The following is a 12,430-nucleotide window of genomic DNA, read 5'->3' as shown; positions in this document are numbered from 1 at the left end:
CTGAAGGCCTTTCATGATCTCTTTCTGCAGGAACACTGAACTGACCCATTTTGTAACCACTTAGGACCCTGCTATCTGCTAATTAATAAAGTTATCTACAGTTACATATTGGCTGGTAAAAATCATTCCAGATAATTATAATGATAACTTACATGTAAGGATATGTGGTACCATAACTTAAAATGGCATTTTAAACGCTCTCATTTAGTATTTCTAGCAGAACTAAACTGTTGTGCAATACTAGCCACACTCAACAGGTGACATGTCATCATTGACCAAGGTTAGGCAGCAAACTTGCTACTCTATCTCCAGGGAATACATTTCCATTTTACCAGGGGTCGCCAACCTCCTTCTTAAGGCAGAGGAATGACTGCTGTTGAGTTCATCTTAAAGCAAGCCTTGACGGGATTAGGGTGGGGATACAGGGTAACTGGGCAGGAGGAAACTTTTAGCACTACAATATATGGGAGAAAATACAGTAGAGGGATTAAGAGCAGTATGTCTGGGCTTTTGAATGAAAAGGCTTGAGTTCAATACCCAGTGCTGCAATATATTAACTGTGTTGTCTTGGTCCAGTTGCTTAATCTCTTTGACTCCAGCTTCCTCAACTGAAAGTGGGGTTAATAGTAGTACCGACCTCATAAAATGGGTGTAAAGCTTAAATGAGATAATTCATTGAAAGCATTTAACAAAGTGTCTAGCACATATTAAACCTACCTTTTAATTGTTGTTATTAAACCACTTAAGCAACTGCCTTCCCTTTTGTGAGACTGGCCTTAGAGACAGCCAACAGAAAATGAAAATGGATGTGTTTGCATTAGTGGGAGGTGGGAAGATAAGGAAGAAGAATTGAGAGAGCAAAGGGAAGAAAAGACTGCAAAGCCCTCTGCTCACTTGGCCCTCTTCTGATTCCACCAGCACAGGTAGGCCATTTTCTTGCCCTGCCAGAAGGAGTAGAAATTGAACTGTGATCTGGAGAGCTATCTGTTCTGATCATTAGTCAAACACTGGGAGCCAGTTAGACCTAATTGTCTTTGAAAAATCTGAAGACCAAACACTTTTTTTTGGAGGTCAGGCTGCATAACTGAGAAGGAGTCAGAGGTACCTGGGATGAAAATAAAGGCATAATAGGTTCATATAGTTGGTCTGAAAATTAGCTTTAGGGATCTCCTTACGTTTGCTTCTTAATGGTGTGAAACATAATAATGACTTTGGCCATAATGAAGATGAATTAAGGTTTTTTTTCCTGAAAAATAATGAAACTTTAGTAAACATCCCAGGTTTATCACTTAATTTATCCCTAGCTCATGGGGAAAGAGACCTCCCCCCAACCCAGCCCCCATTTTTAATATTCCAAGCTACTAGATTTCAATAACCCACTCTCCAGCAATGTGTGTCTCATTTCCCTGGACAGACCAAATAGGCAATAACAGCCTCTCGGTTAGAACACTAATGTTGTAATTTAGAACTTCTGTCAAGATGAAAGATCTTTGCTGGGATCCTCAGAGGGCCCACAGCAACACTTCAACCCAGGCCCGGATAATGAAGTTTTCATTATTAAATAAAGATATTTTAGGAATGTCATAAACCATAAATCCACTCTCTTCTATTGCCCTGCCACGTTATTGTGTTTATTTCTAGCAAAAGTCCATCCTCTCTCAATTGCCCCAACTCCTACAAGCTTGATGTTTCTTGCCTTTCAACCCCTTAATCCCACTGTGATGCACTTATGTTGCCATGGTGACAGAAGACTGTGTCTTCTTCCACATTGAGAACCAAAGGCTATAAAAAAGGAAGGTGTCTGCGTAGAAGAGGAGTGCCTGCTCCCTCTCCCTGTTGGCTTCCTCCTCCCCACCTTGTCCTGCCAATCATCTGAGAGACTGACTCCACACAGCTTTATCTCACCTCAAGGAAATGCTAACATACGCCATCAGGTCTGGCTGTACTTAAAAATTATGGCACAATCAATTTTTAATGTGAATTTAGTGCTGGTTGGAAGCTTTAGACTCTGAGTCCTAGGAAAATGATTCATCTGTTTATTCATTTGCCAAATATTGGGGTGCAGTTTTCTCAAACCCCACCTGCCTTAACCTGGTTGTGCTCTTGCCCCTAAGATCACACACAGTCTTACTGAGGCTGCTTATGCCAGGCTCAGGAACCTGCCCCTTGTAGATCCAGCCCCATGCTGGAGAGCAGAGGGGAAGAAGAATGGACACTCTTACTTTCCCAAGGCCCGGTGACACAACAGAGTCAGAGGGCAAAGAGCTCAGATGCATCTCAGCAGACTCCATAAATAAGAGAAGCAGGACATCTGAAATTAGGAATTCATTTAGCCACCCCCAACCCACTACTGAACCACACCTGACAAGCCAGCTCTCTTAAAGATTCAGGGGAAACTTTCCAGTCTATCCCAGTGTAGTGAAGGAACTCATTCATATCTGCATGTAACCAAATGTCTCTTTGCTGTGAATTAGGCTCATATTCAAAGGAGATGAAGATCTACTTATCAATATTATGTTCTCAGAAGGGGAGTGTTAATACTTAGGGAACTAGTTTGTACTTGTATTTTTGTTTATACTCATGATCCAAATGAAAGCAAAAAGAACTGTAAGATTAATCAAGGATGAATTTGTAGATATATCCGAGGACAAAAATGATGACTCCATATGGCTTCCAGCCATCTCTGTGTAGTTTCTTCCATCACAGTGATATTTGACATTGAACAGATTAAGCAATAATATATAGTTTTTAAAAATCACTTTTTCATCTCCATTGCTCAATGAGCTTCAGGAACAGTTGGTCCCAGCAAAAAACACTCTTTTCTGAAAAATCTGAGAATCCAAATTATGAATTATATGTATTTTATATATGTGTGTGTGTGTATGTATATATATATATTTAAAAGTCCATCTAGAAGCACACATCAATCAGTTTGGGCTATTTATTGGAGGAAAGGACACAACAAGCCATAGAATGTTATCAGCACTTGAATTAATTCAAAATAAATTTCCCCTCCCAGCACTAAACAAATGACAAATTTTTTGTGTGATAACACACGCCAGCCTGCAATAGGTTGCTAAGATTCCACTAATTTAAAAAAATCTCATTTGAAGATAGTTAATGGTTTCTGCATTTCCACAAAGCGCTAGTCAGACTAGTCAGACTACATTCCCCTGAACTTCAGGGTCTGTGCTGATTACTACTCAATTAGTTTTGATTCAATTCACTGAAGAAAAATGTCCATTTCATTAGTGTGGAGAAATAACCATTGGACACAAAATATATTTCTCAGTATTGCTATGGCAACTGAGATGACACAGCTGAGCTCAGAATGTTAATGCCTTCCCTGGGACTATGTTTTTAAGTCAGCTTGCGGCCATTGAGCCTTGCTGGGTGGGGGTGGCTCCTGCCACATCACCATTGTGATTGGCAGGCAGAAGAACCCATGGCACCCCCAAGAAGGCTTGGTTCCTGCCACTCGCCTCCCCTGCCACTCCCCTGTGGGCTGGGCATATCAGCAACAGCACATATTGTCGTTTTGCAAGTCCCCAAGGCCCCTCTTTATGTAACATGCAGAAGTCCAGCTGGGCAGTGAAAAATGCGGTGTGTCATCTAGATGTGTTTTCCTACGTGTTGTCTGTTTTGTGAATGCATGCAACTGTCCGGGTGATGAACTGACTTTTGAGCTTGTCATTGCTGCATTCCAGCCAGCACAGCATTGACAGAGAGGTGAGCAGCAAGTGGTCCAGCAGTTCAGTAAATATGGCGGTCAACCTGAAACACTCTGCCCACTTGAGGAAGACTTGACTCTCATCTGCACCCCCGAAGACATGTAGGCAAAGGATGGAAAAGCAGATTCTAGATTACGAAGCAAATAAATGGATCTGTTTGTATGCAATGGGGAGCAGACATGCCAATACCAGTCTTCAGGAATAATAGATGTGGCCATTATTTAGATGTTAATTAGGGCATAACCAAATTAAACCATAACAAAATTTCATTTGGGAGACCAAATTTTCCAGGTTAAATGGATAATTGGCCATATTTTCCCTTAAGCTATGGTAGCGTAATCTTAGGTTACCAATTAATAATTGATTGCTGTATACTGAGTTCAAGGCTCCATGCCTTAGGTTACAAAGATTAAGTACAAGGAACCTATGCCGTCAAGGGACAGTTTAGTAGGAGATAGCATATGAACTGTTAACGAAAGCTACTATGTATTGAGTACTGACTATGTGCCTGGAAGTGTACTAAGTACTTTATATGCAGTATTTTAATGTAATCCTCATATTAGTACTATGAGGAGGAGGTTAGCTCCATTTTATAACCAAGTATGCTGAGGCTTAAAAAAGGAACTTGGCTAGTCAATTACTAGTTCAGTTAAGGCAAGTAACTGGCAGAGCTGGATTCAAACACAAGTCTCCCTGACTCCACAATCACTTCAAACCACCATGCACACTGCCTTTCATGTACACAGGAATAGAAAAAGCAGGCTGTAAATATTCAGGGCCCAGTGACTTACAAAAGTAAATACCTGATCTTTAAGGAAAGTAGCAAGTCTGATTGCATTTAATTAATTTAACTTCCCTTTTAAAATTCATCTTCAAAATAATGGGCAAAATCAGAGTGTCCCATTTCTTCCATTAAGCAGATGTTCTGCACATTGCCCTCCTGCTCCTTCTGCGACCACAGGGAGAGGAAGCACGGCTGCTGCAAGAGCCGCCAAAAGGCAGGGAGCAAGAGCTAATTCCACAAGAGCAAGCTCACAGTCAGTGATCTCAGTGTCAGAGTCCCACTCTACCCTCTTGGGATCCTATGTATCTGAGTTGCTCTATGTTTAATCATCGTCATGTCACCATCAAAAATATTTATTAAGCCACTGCATACATATGGCTCTGGTCACCCCATTTGTTCTTGCTCCCTTGGCACATTATGTAATTTCACTCTATTTGTTTCCAGTGGTTTGACATAATTTTATATCATCTTTATACCTCTTCAGATACAGTGCTCAAAACACCCAGACCCAGACCTCTCTGAGTTCACAGAGTAGATTCTTACCCTTCTCTTTACCTGACCACAGCAGGAGCAGTGGATCTTGATGACAGGGATCTTGGTTCAGGGCTGGCCCAAAGGTTGTCTCTTCCATGTGAAATAGAATTAACCAACGTAGTTGGGGGCTTGCAATCTAAAATTATGCCACAGATAAAACATGCAATGGGTACACACGCCACTCTATAGATAGGCTTTGTTGCTAGAATAACATTTGTGAAAATGTGTTCTAAGAAAACCTAATTTCTTAGAATGTTAAAGGATGTTACAGTCATGCAGTTCAGAACATGCTACTCCAAAACATGGCACCTTGGTATTTAAGAAAAGAGCAGAAGCAGGAAGGTCTCTATGACCTTTGTCATTCTCCCTTGAAGTGGGCCATAAAATAATTCTCTGACTTTTCTCTAGGGTAGGGCATAAGACCCTCATTCCAGAGGAGTCCTCCCTGTACCCAGAGAAAAGGAATGAAGACACAGGGACACAGAGAAAAACATGAACAAGGCCACGTGCAGTGGCTCAAACCTGTAATCTCAGTACTTTGGGAGGCCAAGGTGGGAGAATGACATGAGCTCAGGAGTTTAAGATCAGCCTAGGCAACATGGCAAGACTCCATCTTTACAAAAAAATTAAAAAGCTAACCAGGCATGGTGGCACATGCCTGTGATTACAGCTGTTTGGGAGGCTGAGGCAGAAGGATCTCTGGAGCCCAGGAGGTCAAGGCTGCATTGAGCCATGTTTGAGCCACTGCACACCAGCCTGGGTGACAAAACAATACCCTGTCTCATTTGGATTTTTTTAAAAGAAAGAATCTGAACAAACAGGCCTTGCTAAGTTTCCTCCCAAATTATTACCATTAGTAATATTCCTTTGTCCTCCAATCATACTTCTGCACCACTGTGCATAAAAACACAATCTTTTCTGTTTCTTTGGGTCTTCATTTCTGAAGGCTCTCATGTTAGGTAAAACTTAAATATACTTGTATGCTTTTATCTTGTTAATCTGCCTTTTATTATAGTGGTCTCAGCCATGAACCTAAATGGGTAAGGTAAATAAATTACTTCTCCCCTACAATAGAAAAATAAAAGGGGAAGAGGAGGTTCTCCGGTCAATTATGTTTAGGAGATGCTGGGTTAAACAATGTTAATCAGGTTTGTTTGTTTGTTTTCTGCCAGGGTTCTCAGAGCTCTTAATATACTACCGTATTATATGACTCTCCAAGTGAAGAGAATGGAGGGAAGCATTATCTACAGATCCATTTTTATGCTGCTGGAGCACTGAGGCCCCAGTGTTTTGCAAGTTCTGGAAAAAACAGAGCAGGGGTCAGTTTAGAAGCCTAACCTGTATACCTACATCAGGAAGCTCAGAAAATGGCTTAGACCACTGGGATATTTTGCATGAAGATTCCTAAGCTTCATGGGAGACTTGTTAAGGGCTTTGGGACTGATATTTGAGCCCAGGAAACAGGGCCACCAAATTAAGGCTTACAAATAAGACAAGGTTAAAAAAAAAATCTGGCCCCAAATCCCAGACAAAGTGGCCCAAATGGGCTGGAAACTAGCCACCGTGAGGTAGGAAAGAGCACAGGAGGTAGGAGTGAAGGAAGTAGGAAGAGGCTCAGACCTAACCTAGTACAACAATTTATAATTTTTAAAGAAATCCTCTGCATAGAATTGAATACTTTGAGAAATGTAAGACAGAAAATTCTGATTGAATTAATTTCAACAATAGGCACATTGATACACTCATCCAGTAAGAAGACTAGGGTTCAGATCTTTAGAATCTCTGTGATTCTCTTAGTTCACACCACACATTGTTTCTTGAATCCCACATCAGCCTCTTCCTTGAGTTTGCTCTTTCAGTTTGCTGGAGAAGATAACTTAGGAAGGATACAGTGAGCAAATTTTCTAAGTTCTTGAATGTCTACAAATATTCCTGTTTTACTCTCACAATTGATTAACAGTTGGCTAGGTCTAAATTGAAAATACAGGTTACAAATGTTCTTCCTCAAAATATTGAAGTCATTTCTCCATTGCCTGTTGACATCCAGTGATACTGCTGAGAAATTTAAAGCCAGCTTAATTCTTTTCACTTAAGTATAACTTGTTTTTTCTTGCATTGACTTTTAGGATCTTCTTTTTAATCTTAATCTTCTGCAGTTTTGACTTTCTAAATTGGGATTTATCATTGTTTTACCCTATTCAGACCTCATTGATCCCTTTCAATCTGCACATTGAATCTTTAGCCCTGGAGAATTTTTTCTAGTACATCTTTGATAGTTTTCTGTCCTCAATTTTCTGTACTGTCTCTTTCTGAAATCTTTTTTAGCGTTTGGAGCTTCCGGATCAATTCCTTATGTCATCTATACATTCTCTAGTTTTCTGTTTATCTCCCTAATTGTTCTAGATTCTAGAAAATTTCTTCAACTCATCTTCCTGTCATTCTACTGATTTTTAAAAAAATTAAATATTAACACTTACATTAGTTAGGGCAACACTCTCTGCTGCTGTAATAAATAAACCCCCAAATTTCAGTGGCTTATCATAGTAATCACTAACTTCATGCTAGCATAACTGTTTGAACACAGGTTCCCCTGTTTAGCAGGCAGCTCCTCCCCATCAGAAGAATCAGAGATCTGGAATCTTTCCACCTTCTGACTCTGCCGTCCTCCAAGGCCTCACATCCCCTTGCATTCAGCCAGAAGAGGGAGGAAGATGACGAAAATCTTATTCTCAACAGCCTTGACATGCAAATGTCACATGTCTCTTCTGCTCACCTTCCAACTGGTGAAAATAGTCATTTGGTCCCTCTAGATGCAATAGGGAGGAGTAGGGTGCACTGTAAAATGTAGTTCCTGGTTAACAATTGCTTCCCCATAATAACTATATACTTGGGAAGGAGGAACACAAATTTTGTGTTCAATTGATGACCATTAGCAGTCTTTACTGTAGTAATCATATATTTTTTTATTTTTGTGAGCTCAGTCATGTTCTCTGAATGTTCCTTGCCTGGAGTATACTTACCTCTTTTGTTCTTAAGTGATTGCATCTTTTTCTGTTTTTTTTTTTTTTTCTTTTTTTGAGACAGAGTCTTTCTCGATCACCCAAGCTAGAGCACAGGAGTGCAGTGATGCCATCTCAGCTCGCTGCAACCTCTGCTTCCCTGGTTCAAGCAATTCTCATGCCTCAGCCTCCCAAGTAGCTGGAACCACAGGCACACACCACCATGCCCGGGTAATTTTTGTATTTTTGTTAGAGAAAGAGTTTTGGCATGTTTCCCCGGAAGGTCTCAAACTCCTGGCCTTAAGCAGTCTGCCCACCTCGGCCTCCCAAAGTGCTGAGATTACAGGAGTGGCACTTTTGTCTAAGATCGGCTATTCTTTGTTATTTTGGCCATTCTTTTTTAAAATTATTTTTATTTTGCAGTTTTGAAGCCAGTTTTATTTTGAATACTTGTTCCCAGTGATCTTGCCCACTCTCATTCATGCTGTTGTTTCCTTTAGTTCTGGAGAACCTTGTTTATGTATATTAAAGAATTGAGATGTAGGCTGATTATTCTGAGTAGATGGATTGAGTTCAACTACTGTGGGCTTGTAGGCCTAATACCCCCAGCAGACCTCTTTCTTGGCGGGAGACCTGATGTCTTTGTACAAGGGTGGGCTTATCCACTAGCAGTTTCACTCTAGGTTACGTAGAATCAGAATGGGAGAGTCAGCAGCCGCAGACCACAAGCTCCACAGGGACCAGGAAAAGAAAGACTACCCTGGGCCACCACTCCCAGTTAAGGAGCCTTGGTTACTCCAGGAAATTCATCTTTAGAGAAGAACATCTAGATGTTTTCCTAGGGAGTTTGCCGGTCATTCTGTGAACAGGACAGGACAGGAGAGGGTGGATGCAATCAGCAAAGCCTTCCACAGATGAATCATAGATTAACCTACATCTTTGAAATTACTCTTTCCCCTTCTGCCCTCCTTACCAACACCAAGCTGCAAGTGTGTCCAAGTTTTAATCAGCATGCTAATCCTACCTGCACTGCAGCTTCACCCAGCAAATGCTCAAGCCTGGACCGCTTCCCCCACTGTTTCCTCTGTGAACATTCTTCCATTCATCCTGTCTGATGTGCTGTAACCTCTCAGCTGATGAACCTGCCCACCCCCATACATTTGCCACCAGGTATTCATTGTTTTGTATACTTTCCAACTATCATTTTGATGATGCTCGATGAGGGGGAAAGTCTCTATTTGCCAGCCTCTGCAAAATTAGAAAAATACTTGTAAATGTCTTTTGGAGAATATCACCAAGTTTTATGAGAAAGGAGGGCTATAAAAAATAAAAAGCAGTGGCTAATAGCATTCTAAAAGGATGTTGGTCAGCTTTGGGGGAAATTACCTTTCAGTTTACACGGACTGACTCCATACATTCATTTATTCATTCTTTTTTTGTAATAAATACTGAAAGTTTATTATTTACCACAGGCTATGCCAGGTAGCAGGGCAAGAACCGTGAACAAAAATGGCCTTCTAGTCCCATCCTCAAGGAATTTAGAATTTATGGGTAAAATTACCATTTGAAATTTGAATTTATTTGCACACTGTTAGAAGTTCAGGACACTAAGAAAGCACATTAAAAAAAAAAAAAAAAAGCACAGAAACCAGACTTTGTATGTCATGGAAGGACTACTGGAGGAAGTAATCTGAGAAATAAAATAGAATCAGCCACATTAAGGCATGGAGTGGGGGGGGACTGAGTGTTCCCAATAGAGGAAATAGTATGCTAGAGCCTCAGAAGTGGCTCCCACCTGCCCATACGAAAAGCTTCACACATGAATATTGACTGTGCTCGGAATGCCCTCCCATCTACCACTCCCAATCCACCAATTGTGGCAAAATTCTCAACTCAGGCACACACCCACTCTTTGAGGAACTAATGGAATGTTCCCCCACAGGTCTAGGCATTTTCTTCCATTTGTACCTTATATGTTCTATGGTTTTAGCAATGGGCACACTCTGTAAAAGTGTTGGGTTCCTCCTTGTATCTATCACCAATCTAAATTCCCTGAAGTCAGGAGTTGTGTTTTATTTACATTTATGTCTCCTGCGCTGGCATAAAGAGTGAATGCCAAGGGCTACGTAGAGAATTGATATATCTTGAATGTTGAATGAAGAATAAATGGAATGAATGAAGTGACAGAATTATGACAATATATTGCTTGCCCTCAGTTGTATACAAATTTAATGTGACTCAGAAAAAAAAAGTCATTATAATGAAAAAAGAGTTATAATGAATGATTTACATATTCATTTCTATAGGACCTTGGTACAAGCACCAATAAAAGATAAGGCTGTGGAGAACTCCCTTAAAACTGCTGCCACCTATAATAATACAGCATGCCATCTTAGTGTTCACATTCTGAGATGAATTAGCAGGAATAAGGAAAGTCTTTATTAGGATACCTATCATAATACCAGCTTTACCTCTCCTGTTTTCCTTACCTCTGCAGGCTAAGTAGACATCTGAGAAGGAATAAATTCCCTCTGGATATGTGTAACTTCCCTGCCCATGACATAAATTTTCTTCGAATGGGACTACGGAGGCAGGGGAATGAGAGTTGAGGTTGATCTAATCAATTCAGCCTAAATTGCAGGTTCTTCTCACTATATATCAGCAAGTTTTATCAATGGATAAAAATAGGTATTGCTACAATGGGTATACAGGATGTTATGATGATGCACATCAGAAGGAGTTTTGGCATAAGCGAAGCAAGACAGAAGATCAACTGCAGGAGAGTAATGGGTAAGAGCCATAGCACATAATCAATCAGGCACCAAAAAAGATCACATATTTACAGCAAAGTGTAAGAACATTGTCGCATGGGTATTTAAGAAAACACAAGTATAGCCAGGACAAGAAGCAACTCAGCTCAAAAGTAACCCAGTGCTGAAGAACAACCAGGTGAATAGAGCTGGAACTACAGCGACTGAATAGACACTGGGAGACTCTGCTGTACTCTAGCAATCTTTGCTTTGCTCGCTTGTTTAGTGTTCAATTCTGTATCTTGAGCACAATAAAAAACTGAGAACAATGGCTAGTCTAATATTTGCACTTTTCTGCTAATATATTTGGGTAGATAAAATACATCTTTAGATTTCTAACTCTGTATTTAATCATCAACACTAAGTATTATTAAACTTCCATAATTGAAAATAATCTCTATTATTAGAGTGACCATGCATCCTACTTCTCTTGGAGTACTCCTAGTTTATATCTACTATCCTAGATCCAGCACAGTTTAACATTCATCCTAGAATTTTCATTTTTTAGCAAAGCCTGAAAATATACTAAGATGAGTTCGGTAATTCCCACTTTGTACGTCTAGCTTCTGCTAGGGTCTTGTCTAGTAGTACGGAGTGGACAGTGTCCTGATTAACACATGGTTTAATCTGACAGATGATAAGTGGTAGCTCAACTTATTTTTCCTTTCCCTTTCAAGACACATGGTGTCAACTCCTTCTTTTCAAGGACAGCATGCACTCCCTGATAAAAAAGAAGGCTTGTAATAGGTGGCGAGGGACCGCTAACTCCCCTGATCTCAGGCAGCAATGGGAGAAGTATTCACTGTTGCTGCCCCTTCTGGCCACTTGGTGTATCAGCAGCTAGCTGTGCTGTGACCAGGACAATGCCCAAAGCCACAGCCTGTGAGTTGCAGGAAGTCATCAAGCCACCGCTCAGTAGGATAGTAGGAATTGTCAGAAATCATACTTTTGGAATATGTAAACTATGTACAGGCAATATAGACCTTACTGTCATAACACAGACCACAGAGAGAGTCGTTTGAACACTTTTTTTCAGGGGTGTGGTATTTATAGTATGTATGATCTAAATCTACAATTATGTATGTACTTTACTGTTTAGTAATGCTTTGTTTTATTTTGTCCTTTTCAAAGAAATAATCTCAAAAAGTGTAACATTTAATGAAATATTAAATATTGAATTTTAATGTCTTAAAAAAGTTGATGCTGAAGATGCAAATTGCACAAATTATTGGTGCACATTTACCATCTACCTGAAATCTACCAGAAGGCACACATATTCTGAAGAAGCATTAGCATTTAATTCAAAAGTTAGTGATTATTTTAAGAAGACTATTTCCAAAGATGTCAATTTAACAAGTATATACAGCTGCAGAAGTTTCATAATCAACTCCGAGAAGCATGACTTTTAATTTGGATCAATGTTCTAATGAAATTAAGAAACCTCTGGAGCAGAACTCTAGTTAAAATTGGTTGTACTAACCTGTTATTCATAAAGTGTGTCCCAACATGCTTAGGTATCAAAATAGAAGCAGTATTTAAAGCAGCTAAATTAGAAATCTTTGTGACAACATT

General features: G+C 40.0%; 1 long non-coding RNA gene across 1 annotated transcript; it reads left to right on the top strand.

The window, feature by feature from the left end:
- Positions 1 to 1,809: 1,809 nt before the first annotated feature.
- On the top strand, positions 1,810 to 4,890 carry LOC134761661 (uncharacterized). Its single transcript, XR_010140622.1, has 3 exons — positions 1,810 to 1,934; positions 3,708 to 3,832; positions 4,652 to 4,890. It is a non-coding gene; the product is annotated as an uncharacterized LOC134761661 (long non-coding RNA).
- The last annotated feature ends 7,540 nt before the right edge of the window (positions 4,891 to 12,430 follow it).

Source organism: Pongo abelii, chromosome 1 (assembly GCF_028885655.2).
Source record: "Pongo abelii isolate AG06213 chromosome 1, NHGRI_mPonAbe1-v2.0_pri, whole genome shotgun sequence".
Classification (NCBI taxonomy): Eukaryota; Metazoa; Chordata; class Mammalia; order Primates; family Hominidae; genus Pongo; species Pongo abelii.
The sequence above is the reverse complement of the archived record's forward strand: the minus strand, read 5'-3'. Positions and strand labels throughout refer to the sequence as shown.